An 18694-nucleotide genomic window follows, 5' to 3' on the forward strand; every position below is an offset into this window, starting at 1 on the left:
TACTCATAACTGTGGCTATAAAAGTGAGTAATTATTTCACTGAAAACAAGATTTATATTGTCTTTGTTTGGCTAATATGAATAATATGAAGGCATTTACTTAGCTCCACTGCTGTCTGCTACTCGGGCGAAACTGGGTTGCCAGTTATTGCAAAACTATTTGTGTTGCACCTCAGTCTACTGCAAGACGTAAGTTTAATCTTAGAGTAGAAGAGGGGAGGATTTATTTATTTATTTTTTAAATAATATATGATTTTCGATAGGATGAGGGATAGGATGAGTCTCTTCTAAAACAGTGCCTGGTTAGGGCCCAAGGAATGAAACTGCTGTTCCACCTGTTTTGGCACTTCCCATTTAACATAAGTAGAGCCACGCTTCCTTCTTTCTGTTCCAACTATTATGGTTAATATGAAGCTTGTTAACATATCCCTGTTGCACGTGTTATGGAGATATATTTTGAAAAAGAGCTTTCTGTCAGAACACACATATTGGCATAAACAACTAACAACAGCATGAAGACCATTCGATACTATGATTATACTTAATTCAATGCTTCCAACACAATACCTTTATACCCAGCATAAAAGCATGTCCTCCTGGGTATTGCTGCTATTGTATAAAAGAGACAAAAACCTTCTTTTTTTACCACAGTAACACAAACACTGAAAACTAACAGCATATTTAAACCAAGGCCAGACAATGAGTCAGATGTTATTTATCAATAGGAAATATAACTGGCAGCAGTACCAACTTCAGACTGTTTCAAAGTTTCATCAAGGTAAATGAAAGACTTTCAAGACCTTTTAATGCCACTTAGAAATTAGATGTACAACTTATGTCACCTCTGAAATGAAGATGAAAAAATGTTCTGCCTAACTGGACTTATTTCTAAGCTGCTGAACACTACACTTTTTTTAAAAGTCGTCAAGGACTTTTGAGGACCTTGAGTAAAGGTGAGAAACACCATATAATTTATGATCTAATAAGTACCCGCAGACACCTAGATAAATCAGATAAATGTCACAAGTCACTAAATGTAAAAAATGGCCAGAGGGCAATCGGAGAGATTATTTTGATATTTTTTTTCTATTGTTCAGTGACCTGCTGTGCTGTGTTATTAACACCCTGTTATGGTCTGATTGTTGCAGTCACTGCACACAAAGTCAAAGGATTCAAAGTAATAATTATCATCAGTATTATATTATTATATTATTATATATATATATATATATATATATATATATTATATTACAGTACAATTCTGCATTAAAGGGACACATGCCTTTTACAATCCAAACAATGACTGTTACAAGCCATTGGGCATTAAAGCTTTGTGTTAATGACCAATAAACAAATAAATGTATCTCCCTTGATCCTTTAAATTCAGTTTGACACCATACAGGACAACAATGTTTCTTTAAAGCTACCACTTAACCTTAATCTCCTTGCTGTCTTCGCTTAATAGCAAGACAAACAAACAAAATAGGTTAACAGCAGGTGAAGCAGACACAAAATAGTGAGCTTTGCAATGTGCCTTAGAGCACTTGACAGGGAACAGCATCCACCTTTCCTCAGAGCAGGAGAGGATAGAGACTCAGGGAGTTGGATGGAAGGAGAGAGAAAGGAGACAGATGATTGATGCATGGATAAACCAAGAGAGAGAAAAATTTAGAATGAGAGGGAGGAAGGGAGGATGAGAGAGACCACAGGAAAACAACCCTAAAGATAGACAGTCAGTCAGGAAAGGGAATGTATGGCTTTTGAAGGTTTAAGTGGCAGCCTAGAGCATTGACTCTTGTTTATTGAGATGGAAGCATACATGAGTGTGCCGATGTGTAATCGGCCTTATGAGCCACATTGTGTAATGGTAAGAGACAGTGCAGCTCTGAGGCTCTATGGCAAAAAAACTGAACCGGGAAAACTACTACTACAGTGCACAACATGCACAGGGCTGATTGGGTTTGTGCTCTAAGTCCAACTTATCATGCTTTCGCTTTGCACAGAGAGAGAAAGAGAGGGGCGTATCAATCTGTGAAAAAGGATTTAAGATTTAGCAATGAACCACTGATTTAAGTTAAGGTTGGAGCCCAATAAAAAGCAGCTCACTACTCAAGATGTACTCTGTTCATCTTCTAACAATAGTGACCTTCCCTGTTAAAGCTACCCTAACACCTTAGCACACAGAGGCATTCAAAGCAGCCCAACAACAAACACATTCCCCATACTGTCAGCTGAGCTCAGCGGGATCATCAGCACATAGTTCAGCACTGCATGAGCTGAATTATGTGCAGCGACACTTCAACACTCTCCTGACAACTTTGTGCATTTCAACACAATTTGACAGGGTATTAATTCTGGGGCACCGACTTACTTCGCTACTCTGTGGCAGATTTGTTTTGGATTTTAAAGTCATTGCTTCAGATCAGCTGAAATCAGAAAGGAAAGATTTTGGCTTCATCCGTGTACAAACTATATATGCATTTCTGTCAAACTATTATTATTCAGTGAGACTGACGCGGGAATCTTAAAATGTGAAAAATGAATCAACATTCAATTTACGTTAAAAAGATATTGCACAACAATCACATCTAAACTCTTAAGACAAGTATTACAGGGGTATTACAGTGATACTTAAGAAGACAATAAAGGTAATTTCACTATTGATTACCAAAGACACGCCTCAAATGCTACAGTACAAAAATACACAAGAACAGTTTAGGTCACTGCTTTTCTGTTGGAAGAATGAGAATGCCAAGAGGACCCATACATCCCTAACAAAAACAACAGATCAAATGTAAATAACCCAAAGTGTCTGTCATGACACAGAAAGCTTGCAGCTCCCCAACTGAGGCTGAAACTAACATAAGCCCTAACATACGCATAGGGACACATGTGCTTGTTAAAACTGTTTCACATACTTTTGCAGACAGCAACACATGACTCTCACTGCTGAATCATTCTAATAAGAGTCTGCATTCTGTGTGCAGCAGGGGTACCCAAAGTAGGGTACGGGCCACCTATGGTCCGATGGGAGTTACAGGGGACTTCCAAGCAAAATGTAGAAATCGTGTCATTTTACCAATCCCAGTGAGAAAAACCTGTTAATCTTATGTTTAGTCTCAGCACACAGACATCTACACAGAATGCTGTCCAATTTGGTAGCTTGCTAAACCAACAACTGTCCATATATGGCAAAACATCACCGCATGTGAAAACACACAATAAACCCTGTCCATAAAGCACCACGTGACCTAAGTTTGAGCATTATACCAGCAGTCTATTTCAGACAGGTTTGTTTGAATCTGGTCCATTCAAGAGAAAGCTAGCGGAGAACACAACAACCCAATGTCAGTCTATGGTGGAAAAAATAACCACCGGTTCCCGTCACTATCCCCGGGCGCCTTTCTCACTCCTGCGTGTGCCACAAAGCTGAAGCCCACACAGCGCCAGAGCCAGCCAGACACCTCTCTGCGCGAAGAGGAGGGGTTACAGACACCTACCAGCTTTGCATGCCGAACTCTCTTTTCTTCTGTCATCTTGAACGTGGCCCGAAATGAAGTTAGAAGAAACAGAGGAGAGATGGACAGACAGATCCGAGCTGGGATACTGTAGAGGACTCCTTCTCCCAAAGTCTGTTCCACACGGCGCAGCGCAAAATACCAGCCCGGTGCGTTCAGTCAGTGGTGCTGTACCGCTCCGCTGACGACAGCACACAGGCAAGCGGAATATTCAACTTTGGAAAAATGAGAGAGGGAAGGAGACTCACCGAGAGCGAGCGAGCGAGCGAGCGAGCGAGAGAGAGAGAGAGAGAGAGAGAGAGAGAGAGAGAGAGAGAGAGAGAGAGAGAGAGAGAGAGAGAGAGAGAGAGAGCAGCCAGACAATCACAGGAAAGCGGCTCCTCCTACCCACAATACAAAAAGCAAAAGCCAGCAGATACAGAAGCTTTAGGGCATGTTACTCCAAACTGTAACGCGCTGTCACTGTAGCCTAATAACTCATTTATTGTGTAGCAGCAGACTACACGTCACACGTATTCATACAGTTTATTTGATAATCCAATTTAAATTTAAGTGCAAAATGGATAATGAAAACTATCGACTTTATGGAATGAAGTTACCTCGCAACTATAGCGTTGCTGCTCAGTAACAGGGTCACACGATGAGGTCACCAACGGTAACAGAGGCAGTTAGAAGAGATGACAGCAGTTTTCCAGCCTGCATGACGAATTAATTAAAGTGCTCATATTATGCTCATTTTCAGGTTCATGATTGTATTTAGAGGTTATTATATCAGAATAGGTTTACATGGTTTAATTTTCAAAAAACACCATATTTTTGTTGTTCTGCACATTGCTGCAGCTCCTCTTTTCACCCTGTGTGTTGAGCTCTTTGTTTTAGCTACAGAGTGAGGCATCTCACTTCTGTACCATCTTTGTTGGGAGTCGCACATGCGCAGTAAGTACTGCTAGCTAGTCAGTTGCAGAGTATGAGGGTGCGCCATGCTAGCAGCTAGGTGAGCATTATAACGTGTTACAAAGTGACACAGTTTGTCACGGAAGTAAATGCTGGACTACAATAGAGCTGTTTGGAGCAGTTTGTGAACAGTGTTTTCTCTGGAAGATGGTAAGTTCCTTTGGGGTGGACTTTGGTCTTTTTCACTTTGTAAACCTATTACATGCACAAAAAAAGATACATAACACAATAAAGGAAAGGGAAAAAGCCAAAAAGCATAATATGAGCACTTTAATAACCACAATTGCCCTTCATTTTCTTTTCTGGAAAATGATGCAACCCCGGGTAATAAAGCAGGCCTCAGATTAAACGTCCTGCGTTCTTCTTTGCTATCAATAAGTAAAACAGGGAGGTAATTCCATGCTCAATTGCACACAAAAAGGCTCAAAGGTGGCAATTAGAATATTCATAGATTTCAACATGGGCAAAAGTGGTTTATAATAAGGGTGATATCACACTTTAATTTCCTGGATTAATTACATGATTGTGTGTGTGTGTGTGTGTGTGTGTGTGTGTGTGTCTCAAGTAATGCCTGTGTGTTTTAGTGTGCGTGTAATACTCCTACACAACAGTCTGTCTGTTACTTAATGGTATGTCCCACGTTTATTGTAGTATTCCCATCATATTTCTACAAGATACCACACACACTGGAGACATAAACTACAAAAATATGTATCAGAGAATCAGTACAACTTTGTTCTGAGCAGACGGGTGTGCTGTCTGTGTCTGCAGGTGTGTGTGTGTGTGCGCTTGTGCTTGGAAACAGTGCAGAGGTTAAGAGGTTTTACAGAGCTTTTCAGCAGACTGCTAGCCTGGTTGACACCAGACCCTTCTCAGTTGTAACTGAGAGTGGGTCCATTTCCAAAGGGGCGTCACCCTCTAGACGTTGCTCAAATGCCTCTGGGCGAAATTGGATAGTCTCTCAACCAATCAGACAACGATTCGGGTGACGTAGCAGCAACAGTAGCATCAACGGGTTGCTGCTTCGATGTTGAATGTAAACAAAAAGCTGCTTGCCGTCGCTGTGCTATCATCATTGTTTAAAGTCCGTCTCAACGGTTGTGATTGGTGCCTCGATTTGGAAAAATTGGAAATGGGCTTGAATAGGCTCTTGGCCAGACTGACTTGCAGAGCAAATCTCAAATTTGCCGGAAGTTCGTCAGGGTTTTCCCAGGCTAGCAGACTGCTGTAGTGTGCTGTTGCTGCTCTCTGCCAGCCTGTCCTGTACCTGTCGGACCTAACGCTGCTTGTAATACAATTTATTCCCCATGCATTGCTCTCTGCATTAGGGGCACATATACACTGGTTAAACTGTGGGTGCCTCATAATAACAGATGCAAAAAATAGCCAGATTTAAAGTATGTAATATTGATGTAAATGCTACTCAAAACTGATCACACACTGCTTTAGGCTCCTACAGAGTTTAGAAAGGTGTATTTGACATAGCATCACTGCTAGCTATAAGAGATCAAAAGTAGTATTGTCTGACACTGAAGACATACATTTAGATTTCTGAAATGTGAAAAACTTGTATCTAATAGTTTACCAGTGAGTCAAATGAGCCTACAGTGTAGAAAGAATCAAAACACAGTAAGTAGGCTGCTGTAGGTAGCCAGACAAGGTGTGGCCAGACAAGCAGGTATGCTCTATGACTGTCAACAAGAGCCACCGCAAATCGTCTGAGAGCCTGTCTGTTTCTTTGAGGTTACTGTTTACTATATTTACCCATCTGTTTATATTCAATATATCTACAAACACAGATGTCATGCCTTTTCTTGTCTTGATAACTGTTTGTGGACCTGCCTCTTTGCCAAACCCCTTCTTCCTGTCTGTAATGTTGGCCTCCCAGTGCGCAAATCTGTTCTGCACTGTACACGGTACAGTCTATCTGCTGTGATTGTTTTTCCACCAAGATACTGGGAAATCTTGTTTCTGTGAAGCCAAGGTGGTGTTTCCAGACAAACCGGTAGAATGGTATTTGTTTTTTGTCTCATTTACACGCTCCATGCTAAATTCCCACACATTTTCTGTGTGTGATAAGAATTTATTAAAGGAACACCTTTTCTTGAGTACATGGTTTGAGCAAGCCACATATAACACACACGTAAATATTAAACTTTAATTCTCACAGACGGTATTTGAGATTTGAATAGGTCTTTTACGCTTTGAGTCTGACAAAATAGTTGGTTGAGTGACTGCACAGATTTTTAGCCTGGATCCAGCCCCAGGCATCCATCAGTGCATCTTCACTCAGATATCCTCACTGACCACGTAGACATCTGATTTTTGTGACTGGGAGTCGTCTCATCTGAAGGCAGCTCCAGCGTCCAGCACTCTAAATGAACTCAGCAATTTGCGGTGCTGGACAGTGCTGTTGTGTGTTTACTCTTAGTTTGTGCAGAGCAACCACTTGCTGTAGGGCTGTGATTGGTCAGATGATTGCTACTGATCATTTGTTTCAAGACTGGCTTGAGCTACTGGGACTCACTTGCTTCTGCACTAGCTGTTATGACACCATACTCCCATGTGATTACACCAAATATACAGATAAAAATGTATTACAGTAGTAGAATTTTATTAAAAGAAACTAGTTCAGGTAATCAACTCAAGTCTGCCGTTACACTCACACGAGATACTCTCTTTACTGCAAACATGTATCTAATGCTTCAGTGCCTCGTTAGCTCTTTTGCTGCCACACTGCTCTTTGAAAGCTATCTAGTCACTTGAGGCTGCTACTGCCGCTGCCTCTGCTGCTACTCGTCATATAGCATTTTAAAGGACCACATCCATCCCAGCAACCTGTTAAGTCCATGTTTCCCCTGGGGGTAAAGTTATTATCTTCACTCCCTACTCCTTGCTGTGCTGAGTTTGGTGCTTCTTTGGGAGGAGTGACGAGGTCATAGCTTAGATTGCCAAATATCAATTCTATATGTAGTCTACATTTACATAAAAAAATCAATTCCTCGTGAGTTGGCTGACTAATATATTATTTCACTGTTTTAATGAACTCTTGATTCAAGTTGGGAAATTATTCTTAAAGGTGCTGCAGGTAGGATTGCGAAGATCCAGGACTTAGCCAAAAAATGTGAACATTGACAACTTCTCAGTCCTTCCCCCCTTTCTGCTAAAGCCCAAAACGGTCTCCTAAGCCCCTCCCCCCACAAGGGAGAATGAATGCGTGTGCAGGAGCAGTGATTGACACGCAGTTAGACACCCCCCTTGGCCCTGATTGGTGCATCTGAACAGGGAGCTGTGGATTTTTGCAAATCGCATTACAGGCTGTAGGTGGTGCCAGAGGAGCCAGATTTCTTTTGAAATTACCCGTTTCATGTAGTTCTACTCGAACATACGGTCAGTTTCCGCAAATATGACAGAAAGTTAGTTTTATAAGTCTTACCTACTGCACCTTTAAATAAAAAGTTACTTGGCAAACGATTAATTGACTTTGCCACATGTTGCTGGGACTCTGATATTACTGCATTACTGTATGGTAAAATTGTATCGAAGCAGCATTTATTTGACTGTATTTAAATGGAAAGTTTACATTAGAAAACATAAGACATGATAAAAAGTGTGATCATTATTTATCAAAGACAGGGCAGAATTAGGACAGGCTGGAGGACTGAGGCAGCTGTCCACAGTAAACACACTGGTCACTGGAGACTTGGCCTCACTATTGTGTTGCTGTGGCCCAGGCATGGGGCATATTACATATCAAATTACCATCAGCGCCAGTAACAATGTTTGTGTGTGTGTGTGTGTGTGTGTGCATTTAGAAGTGCATGATAAATCACCAACACCACCACACAGTGTGTCCAGAGGAAATGCATCAGCTCCTCTCTTCCTCTTTCCTCTCCCAGCCCACAGATAATCAGGGACTTATTGTACAGCACCAGGCTGTCTGTGTACTGCAGCAACATGAAGTGATGGGGAAAAACGCTCACAACAGGGACATAAAAAAACCTATGTTCCCTTCGGAACATAGGAATTCTTTGGCCTAGTGCAGAAACCTCAAGAGAGTGGTCTGGTATTCTGTGCCTGCCTGTGTTTCTTACTATTGTGGTGCACTAATATGTACACTGCTGTGGGAGTGGCAATCATTTCATTTCACTCTAATTTTACTGAATTGTGATTCTTTGATTACAATCTCACTCATTCTTAAAGGGTTGATAGAATGATTATATAGGGTATTTTACACTGTTCCTTAAGGTCTCCTAATAGGGTATGTAACATTGGTTGGGCTGAAAATTGCCCGAATACTATTTTATTAGGCCCTTAACTACCCTGTGAATATGGCTCTATTTAGAACAAGAGCTTTTCTTCCAAATATGGTATGCTCATGAATATTTAGATGAGCTGCGCGCTGATTGGTTTGAGCGAACCTCATAGAAACACATTGGAGACGAGACAGCAGGTCTCATATTTCAGACACTGCAAAGTTATACGTTGTTTGTCGGGCTATTTCGTTATTAAATTCACGTCTGAGACTTTTTTAAGCGAGAAATCAACTATATAAAGCTCAAATATGGGCCGTTTTACGAAAATTGATGGCTAATTGCAAATTTGGTAAGACTTGTCGGACTTTAGCTAGGAGCTCCACACAGTCTGACGAGAAAGCGGCAGCCTGAACCTCCATACCCAGGGAAAGTCACCGTTTCTTGGGCTCGGGGCTGGCTGCCAGCTGCCGGCATAACTAGAGTAGCTATATTTACAGTTTGAATTTCGTCACTTCACTTATACAACATGTACCCCAACGTCTTATAAAGCTAACTATGATGTCCGATTTCAATTTAATGCATTTTTGTGAACATTAGGGATTTCGTTAGCTGCTACTCTCTCTTCAAGCCTACGTGTACAGGTAGGGATTTCGTTAGCTGCTACTGTCCCTTCATTCCTATGGGTAAAGATCGCGGCTAGCTGCAGGCCCTGGAGTTCCATCAGGGCCTCGGCATTTTGTAGTCCAGTAACCCAGTAACCGGTGACTTTGCGCGGGTATGGAGCGCCGCTGGCTTCCCTTCGTGACGGAGATCCAGCTAGCTAGCTTACAGTGAGTCTACGAAGTGGACACGCCGAGCGGCGAGGCAGCACAGGGCCGCTATCACGTAGCCTGCTGAGCTCCTGCTGAACTGCGACAAATTTTGCAATTAGCCATCAATTTTCGTAAAACGGCCCATATTTGACCTCTACATAGTTGATTTCTCGCATAAAAAAGTCTCAGAAGTGAATTTAGTAATTAAATAGCGTACCTCTGGAGATCTGCATGACCTAGCTAGATTCAGAAGACTAAGCTGACCTCCGGTCAGTGGTGTAGCCTATGCAAATGTTGGGGCGTGACAAAGACTTGCTTGATTGATGGTTTTGGGATCTTGACATCAGGATCCAGCTTTGTTGAGATTCGCCCGTTTTCAGCGGCAGTTTCAAAATGTGAGATTTGCAGAGGATAGGGGTATCAATGGGATTTTGAGCTTCTATGCATGTCTTATTTACCCACTGAACTGTCGTTATTCAACTATGACAAGGTAAAATCGGTTTTGCATTCTATCACCCCTTTAACCTGGTGAGATAGCTGGGAGATGTTAGATAGTGCTGTGAAAACCTTTAGCCGCCTCACTTTCATTTGGCAACAAATGTTTCCAGTAATCTAACCACACTTCACAAAGCAGAACAATAACAGCCTTGTAACTCAAACAACTATATTTATTTCTCCATTATTTTAGTGTGATAAAATGCCCCAGGTTGGTAGTAACACTTTCAATGTAGATAAAGGTGACATCCTCTAGGCCATCCTTTTCTTCATTTCAAATGGATGCCCTCATAAACAGATCAATGAAATAATCAGATCAGTTGCTGGGTGTGGCATCGCTCCATCAGCTTTCCATTAGTCTTGCAACCTCAAATCTGATATTTTTCACCAATAGAGTCAGACTGCAGACATTTTCACTTTCACCTACATAGACATATAACTCAATTCATATGTGACACAGCAACAAGCTGTGCTTCTCCAAGTGAAGAATTGAAGGCACTGTGGTTTGTTAAATGTTGGCATTTTGACTTTTATAGAACATAGATGGTGTACTTTCCCCTCTGGAGTCCTTAAAGTTACAGTTAAACATTGTGTGCAATTCTAACTTGTCACTTGTCACGCCTGATGTAAATGTGCCCAAAGTGCCAGCTCTGCTACTGTAGACATACTTCCTTAAAGGGATACTGCACCGATTTAGCATTAAGCTTTGTATCAGTAGAAACACGGTAGTATTTTCGAATGACCATGCTTCCCTCCCTCATGTCCCCCTGAGACGAGAGATCTCTGTATTGTGGGTCTGGAAAAAATCTTCCGATGACGGAAAAAGACGATTTTTGCGTCATCAGAAGATTTTTTGCCCAGAGGCAATGGACTACAGCCAGTAGTAGGAGCTACTTCCACATGTTTTCAACCCGCCCATAGGGGGTTGGACTGTCGTCTTTATCCGAAGCTTGCCAAACGAGTGTCAGCCATCTTGAAGCTTCGCTAAACTGGCTCCACCTTTTCAGCAGAAAACTTTTACAACAATTATGCACATGTGTACCACGTACACGAAACATGGCTGAACAACAGTGTACCGGACTATCCAGCTACCAGGCCTGCTGCTCTGTCGCCGGGTAAGACTAGTGGAGGTGGGCTGTGTTAACACGGACTGGTGCAGAAATGGGGTGCTTGTATCCAACTAACTGCTAACTGCTGGTGGAGTTTGTGACTGTTAAATGCCGACCATTCTACTTTCCACGCAAATTTATGGCTGTGTTTATACTCGGTGTTTACAGCCCACCAAGCGCTAATGCTAGTATGCGTTAGCTTAACTTTATGTGTGTGCACTAAATGTAGCCTGTTTCGTATGTCGTTTTTATACACAAGTTTTTTGAGCCGTTTCCGCTCTACATCCTAAACTCCTCCTGTCGATGCAATCCACTTCCGTTCTGGCGGGCTGGGTGTGTTTTGCTAGCTAGCTCCGTTGTGCCGACAAAGCACTGATTATCGCAGTGACAAAGAGGATATAACAATGAATTAACTCTTCCTACTAAATGGCCGCTGTGTGTGAGTGATAGCGCGGTCAGCGAGCTTATTACGCCCGCAATCTCTTACTGCAGTTTCCAGTTAATCTTATAATGGATATGTGTGTTGAGTTATTTAAACAAACGATCGGGGAAATAAACGCCTCTTGTCCACGAGTCTCATTGATAGAGCCTGCGGCTGGATGGAGCTCTATCAATGAGAGCTAGCTAGCCTCCTCTTAGACCTCTGAAACGAAACTCCTAATGTTCACAAAACTCGGACACCATAGTTAGCTTTATAAGACCTTGGGGTAGATGTTCTATAAGTGGCATGACGAAATTCAAACTGTAAATATACGAAAGTTATGCCGGCAGCTGGCAGCCAGCCAGCTCCGGAGCTCCGCGGAGCCCCGGTCGTCCAATAACCGAGAAACGGTGACTTTCACTGGGTATGGAGTTTGCCTCTTTCTCGTCAGACTGTGTTAATTCGGGTGGGGGAGAGTAACGCTATCTCCAGTCAAAGTAGTAGAACCGTGTTCCCAAGCTAGCATCGAAATCGCTGTATTTACACCGGCAGACGCTGCGCAAACCACTTCCGGAGGAAATTAAGTGCATTTGTGTAGTGTCATGGCGCCACCTGGGATTTGGCGCGTGAACTTGTGTATATAATGTCGTTTTTATATATTTTACATGTGTAATACCACTTGAGCCACGGTGAAACGTTTCGTGTATATGGTTGAAATGACAATAAAACACACTTGTCTGTAAACGGTAGGCATGGCTTGGGAGTGGACTCTAAAGCAGCGAAGCAAGTGCATTCTGGGATTTGATGTCTTTCATCCACATGAGCCAAAAACACATTTTCTGGCTTTTCTCGGCCTAGAAGCCACCAATTTCTAAAAGAAATTCACATTTCTACTACATAAGTGACCCAATTTAAAGATATATTCATCTTTCCAACGGTGAAATATCCCTTTAAGTAGAATCTACAGTATAATCCATCCATCTGCTTCCTCCAGGATGTAGTTTGACATATTGAAGGGATTCCTAACTGTGAAGTGGTGCATTTATTTAGACAGGCAACAGGTCAGATCTGTGTCACCATGACAGGATCAGATCTAAAGCTGGTATGAGAAAACTAGACTGGCGCTGGCAGTGTAAACCAAACTGAATACATGGTGACCCGTGTCTGATGAAATAACGCTATGTCATTTGAATGGCAACTTGTGTGTGTGTGTGTGTGTGTGTGTGTGTGTGTGTGCACACATGCTCAGCAGAGGGAATGCCCAAACTTTCTTATCATAGTCACATTGCCTTCTTCACCCTCTGGCTCCACACCAAGACAGGCTGGAGCCGAACACAGACTGTCCACAGACACAGAGCCAAATCTAAGGAGTGACTACTACTGTGTTTGTACAAAAAAAAAAACACAACAAAAAATGATGAAAACAAAATGTCATTGACATATTATCTATGAGGGCATTTGGATAGACGTAGCAATGATCTATATGCTGCCATATTTGTGAAATAAGAGAGACAGGACATCAGATTATCCTTCTAACTGTATTTGACCTTTGCAGCTGAACTGCAAGCCTGGACTTTATACTACATGTTGGCAAGTATAAACAGAGATTTTAATAGTAATGTATAGCCCCTTAACACTATTTGTCATAGTTACAGTGCTTATCTGGCCAGTAATGTTTCTAGATCATAATTTATATTAGATAATATTGGGACATTATAGAACTCAGATGCATTAATGGGCTTTGGGCCACCTCATTAGGATTAGCAGACAAAAAAAACACGCACAACCAATTTGTCAAAAATAGTTGGATGTCTGATGGAGACTAGAGCTTGTCTGTACATTTTGAGAGGAACTTAACGTACAGCACATGTATTTTATGGTTAACTATTGAACTATGCTGTGCCTGTGCACAACCTAGAAACATGCAATTATATATATGCATCAAAATATAATTACGACCACTTGCATATAAAAAAAGAAAAAAAGGTCACCAGACCATAGAAGAAAAAATTACAAATGGAAATGGAAAAGATCATAGACCTTATTAGTAAAAATAACCGAAAACACTCAACACATAGCAGAAAAAATTACAGCAACACTACCCAACACCAAGCGTTTCATGACAACACTGTAATACTTGTGTAACTTCATCTGATATGCTTTCATTATAGCATGGCTGTCTGTAACCTTTAAAGACAAAGTCAAATTCAGCTTTAAAAACTTGTTTTCATAATGTCACGTTCGTTTTTTCTGCTTGAGAAGCTGCCCGGCTTGGGAACATGCAGCTTGTTGTCAGCTGTCAGAATCTTTAGAATCACAGGAGCTGCTTTTTCTTTTCTTTTTTTCTAAAGCTGCAATATGTTGGTGCTTGGTAGCACCAGACTGTATCACAGTTAGCAGAGTGGTTTGTTTCCAGAGGCCAGAGGATGAGTTGTTTGTGTGTGTGTGTGTGTGTGTGTGTGTGTGTGTGTGTGTGTGTGTGTGTGTGTGTGTGTGTGTGTGTGTGTGTTGCAGTTAGTTTCAAATGCAGCCCAACTGGGACACATAGCTCTCATTAACAGTTAGTGGGTCCCCACACTGCTGCTTCATTACTGGTGTCTGTCAGAAAGCCATTATTATGTATTTTACTTTATGATGACCTAATGAACTGCAGGGGTGGATATTAAACAGCTCACAAAAACAGTAGTGTGAAGAAAACAATGTACAGAAAACATCCCGTTTGTGTGTCTTAACCAGATTTCACAGACGAGGCAGAGGGCAAGACATGGGAATTTACGAGTACAGCGCCAGATTATTTGATGGCAGCCCTAAAACATCACTATATATATATATAACTTTTGTCAAAAATACAAAACTCCAAATCTGATTACAGGATTGATTTGTTGAACAAGTACTGACCTGTCACTCATAAGAAAATTGAACCGACAAAGAAAACAGAAGATTGAAATACAAATGATTGATAATGAACTGTATAATGACTACTTCTCTCTAAGAGACTTTCTTCATAGGACAGCCTTTATTTTCTACATTGCAGATATATTCAAGACTGAAGAATTTAATTTCTACATAAATGGAAAATCTCATTTTTTGTTATTCAACTGATCACAATTGACCCCTTCGCTAAGCCAGCCCGAAAACCACCACAGGCCAATTGTAGCTTAGCAACTGTAACTAGGCACGGGAGGTCTGTCAAGCTTTCAAGCGAGGGAAACATGCCGAAGCGTTGTGCGTATGGATTGTGCAAATCTGATACCCGGTATCCTAAAAGTTTGGATGGGGTGGTGAAATTTTTTTCCCTTCCCGAAACCTAAAACCCAATGGGAGAAATGCCGGGTGTGGATCGAGCAGTGTGGGAGGCCCCATTCACAACTAAATGTCGACATGATTAACAAAAACACATACGTTTGCTCCAAGGCAAGAACACGCTAATGTTAGCTAGCTAGCTAACTCAGCACAGCATTGCTTGGAAATAATGATGGTTCTTTGTTCATAATGCATATATTTGAACGTAAAATAAGATGATTAAAGGCAAGACGGAGGCTCACTGACATACTTTAAAAATATATTTCAGCATTTTGTTAATTGCTAAAAATATAAGCAGGAGAATGTTATCATTGCAAAGTGGTCAGGCTAATGTCTTGTGTTTATTCCACAAGATTTATGGATAAGCTGTTTGATTTATAATAATTAGATTATTATCAAATTTCACTTACCCTGCTATGCATGAACATAGCTGTTCCTCAATTTGTGTGTTTACCGTTTGAATGGTCAGCGTATGAGGCGGCTGCTGCTTGCGCTGGGACCTATAGGCTTTAGCTTCAATTGTGATGAAATTATTCTCTAATCGGTTGCATATTATGTCGTGGATATATCCCTCGAATGCATACTGCAGTCCCTTTTGTCTTGCTCTCTCAGATATTTCACCTGTTCAACAACAATTAATAATTATCTCCTTTGGAATGTCTAACACCGGTGCATACATACTGTAACAGACGTGCCAGGCACGAAAGCTTGTCAGGCGTAGCAACAGTAACTAAGGAGGGCGGGGCTTAGCGAAGGGTCAATTTTAGCTGACAAATGTTACTGATAAAAAACAAGCTTGCATGAGAAAACTGAAAAATGTATTGAAAGTCCAGTCAATATGAGAGCAATAGCAGGTTATTCGATGTGCCGCACTTTTGATTAAACTTGGATCACAGATCCAGCCTTTAAAATCAATTCCAAATTAGAGTGCTGCTTAGTATTGGTCAATTATGCAGATATGGTCAATTATGTAAAATGCATATCTCACATCCCCTGGTACCACGGAAGTCGTTTAGGATTACAGACATTTGGAATTGGCTCACTCACCTTATCTCTGTCACAGTGGACCAATAGGGCCCTCCTGCTAAGCACTTATAATTTAATTTCCCTTTTTGCAAAGACCTTTTGCTTCCTCCCAAGAGTAGCCTGCTAAAACCTGGGACTCTGCACACTGCATTAGTTGTAGCCTCAACAACTTCGCCCCCCTCCGTTTGGATAGCTTTACTGTGTAATGATTGAGTGGTTCTTAGACTCAGAATCAGATGACATGAAGGGAGGCTACACTGAGGACAGTTTCGCTAGTCTCGCTTTGCCAGACCTTCCTTCACGGTGCTGCGGAGGAGGGTCTGGCTAGTCCACATAGCATTCCGGGATGGGAGAAAAACGTGCTCTGGTTTATTGGCATTTCTTTAAACCAATCACAATTGTCATGGGCGGCGCTAAGCTTGGCACGGAGCCACGCTGCCGCTGCAAAATAGCCTTGGGAAGGAACTTCTTTTGGTGGAACGTGTACGTTCAAAAGTAGTTTTAGTCGTGCAACAGAAAACTCTGATTGGACAGATAGTCTAGCTGTCTGGATTTACCCTGCAGAGATCTGAGGAGCAGTTAACCATAGTCCTCATAAATCCACCGGAGTTTAAAATTCCAACACAAAGAGAGCTGACGGTAACTGACATCGGCGAAAAGACATGCATCCGGTGGAATTTCCTGCGGCACCGGAGCAATCCCGGAAGTGGAACGTCGAGGATATAGACTACAGTTTCGCTGACAGATGACTGGAGAAGTGCTCAACATGATCAGTCACTGTATGTGTGTGTGCACGTGTGTGTACTATACAGTATATACCATACTATACAGTACACACACACACACACACACAACCACACAATTTTTTATTACATAACCTAAAACACAACTGCAGCCCCATGCAAAACAAGCACAACAGTGAGAATGACTTATTACATATAGATCATGTATGAGACTGTCAACTGAACTAAAATAATCAGATCTGACACTGCATTGTTGGAATTAAACCGTCACTGGTGTACAATAAATAACTTAACTGGTTATTGGTGAACAAAGCAAGAGTGTACTGTACACGCTGCTACTGCAGCATAAGTGAAAAAGACAGAGAGACTGTGAGGGAGACTGGAGACATAAAAAGCAAAAACACGGAGGAGGCAGATAGAGAAAATATGGGTCAGACAGAGAAAGACAGGAAAACTAATGTAAATCAGAATGTGTAAACATGTACAGGCCTAATCTCATTATCCCTCATCCTCCTGGGTATGTGATGCTTGATTAAAGCAGGAGATGAAAGAAAAGAGGTAGAGGACATAGACGGAGGTAGGAGGGAGGAAGGTGATTAAGTAACCAAAGAAGAAATAGAGATTGAGGGATTGTATGGAGCAGGCCACGGTAAAGACTCTACAGTGTATTGTATGCTAGGAGCTGTGCAGCACTCATGAACATATGAGGGATGTATTTGCAGCATATTAAAACAAATGGAGAGCTTATGTCAAATTGCATAAAATATGAAGATAATATCTCATCTGAAAACATGTTCTTTTGTGAAACCATTCAAAGTACATGGGGACTATATGGATGTGAGTATTTATGTGATGACGTGCAAGATTGTAGGTATTGTAATCATGATTTTTTTTCTCTAACAAATGGCCCTTCAAAATATCTCTGTTAACGTGAAAATGATTTCTGTAAAATGACACTGTGACGAATAGGAACAACAGTTAGAAATCAATTTAAGCAAACTCTAACCAACTGTATTGGAAAAGTCTCTTATTTGCTACAGAGCATATGCCAAGAATACAATGGTTGCATCCAAATCAGAGTGGGGTAATATTTACACTTCATACTCTAATTAAGTGTGAAAACTGCTTAGTATAATTTCTGTAACCAAGGTCAAGATGAGTTTAGCCTTGATTAAAATAAGGCCATATTTTCCATTACACTTGTCTGTTTTTGTCACAAAGGATAGGTTGCTGTTTGAGCTCTATTTTCATATGAATTAATGGTGCAAAGTCCAGCATTGAGCCAGCAAAGAGGCATTTTCCTGAGATGGAGTAATTTCCTTACCTACACCTGTTCAGTATTTGGGTGACTTGCCATGCAACACAGCTGTAGAAGAGGGACAGTAGAGACTGGAGGCTCATTGGAAGATAGTGGGCCCTATTTTAAGTATCAAACGCCAAACGCAAGTGGCTTTGTGGGTGGATCTCGGGCGCTGTTGCTATTATACTGGCGGGATAAATTACTTTTTTTTTGGGCATAATGTGCAATAAACCAATCAGAGCGTTATCTCACATTCCCTTTAAAAGCAGGCGTGCATGGTTCCATGGCGGATTGCTATTATAATGGCGAATTTGCTAGGCGCACGCTCTTAATACATCCATGGGCGCACACCAGGAGCGGTTCACAGCTGAGGAGACCGACGTTTGCTATTGATTTTTCTTTTTGACAAAATGTAAATAAAGAAATGTCACAAAAACATACTTTCCGATGTTTTGGGCTCACTCTCACTGAATCACGAGGTTATGAATGCATGGTGATATTTTTGCAATGTAGTCTAACATTAGACTGGGATTACCTCACTATAGACGATGCAGCTCTTCTGTCTCTCCTCTCCCATGCTGCTGCTGGGGCATTTGGGTTAAGTGGCATCGGCACATGCAGTTCAACATCACATCTCCTTAAGTCCTCTAATATTTCCTCATTTATGTCATCAACACATCCATGATTCATGGAAAGGTTGTGTAAAACAAGGTCATATTTTTCCTTGTATTTATATGTATTGTTTGCAAAAATGGGAA

At 41.4% G+C, this 18694-nt stretch overlaps 1 protein-coding gene across 4 annotated transcripts in view; it reads right to left on the reverse strand.

Moving 5' to 3' along the window:
* Positions 1 to 18694, reverse strand: part of mid2 (midline 2) — a 164686-nt gene that overhangs the window by 97696 nt on the left and 48296 nt on the right. For 2 of the 4 annotated variants that reach the window (XM_031303293.2, XM_031303291.2), the window contains exon 1: positions 3500 to 3768. The exons of the other annotated variants lie outside the window; for them this stretch is intronic. The gene's annotated coding sequence lies outside the window, so the exon portion shown is untranslated. Of the gene's footprint in view, positions 1 to 3499; positions 3769 to 18694 lie in introns of those variants that run through there. 4 annotated transcript variants of the gene reach the window in all.

Source organism: Sander lucioperca, chromosome 1 (assembly GCF_008315115.2).
Source record: "Sander lucioperca isolate FBNREF2018 chromosome 1, SLUC_FBN_1.2, whole genome shotgun sequence".
Taxonomy (NCBI): domain Eukaryota; kingdom Metazoa; phylum Chordata; class Actinopteri; order Perciformes; family Percidae; genus Sander; species Sander lucioperca.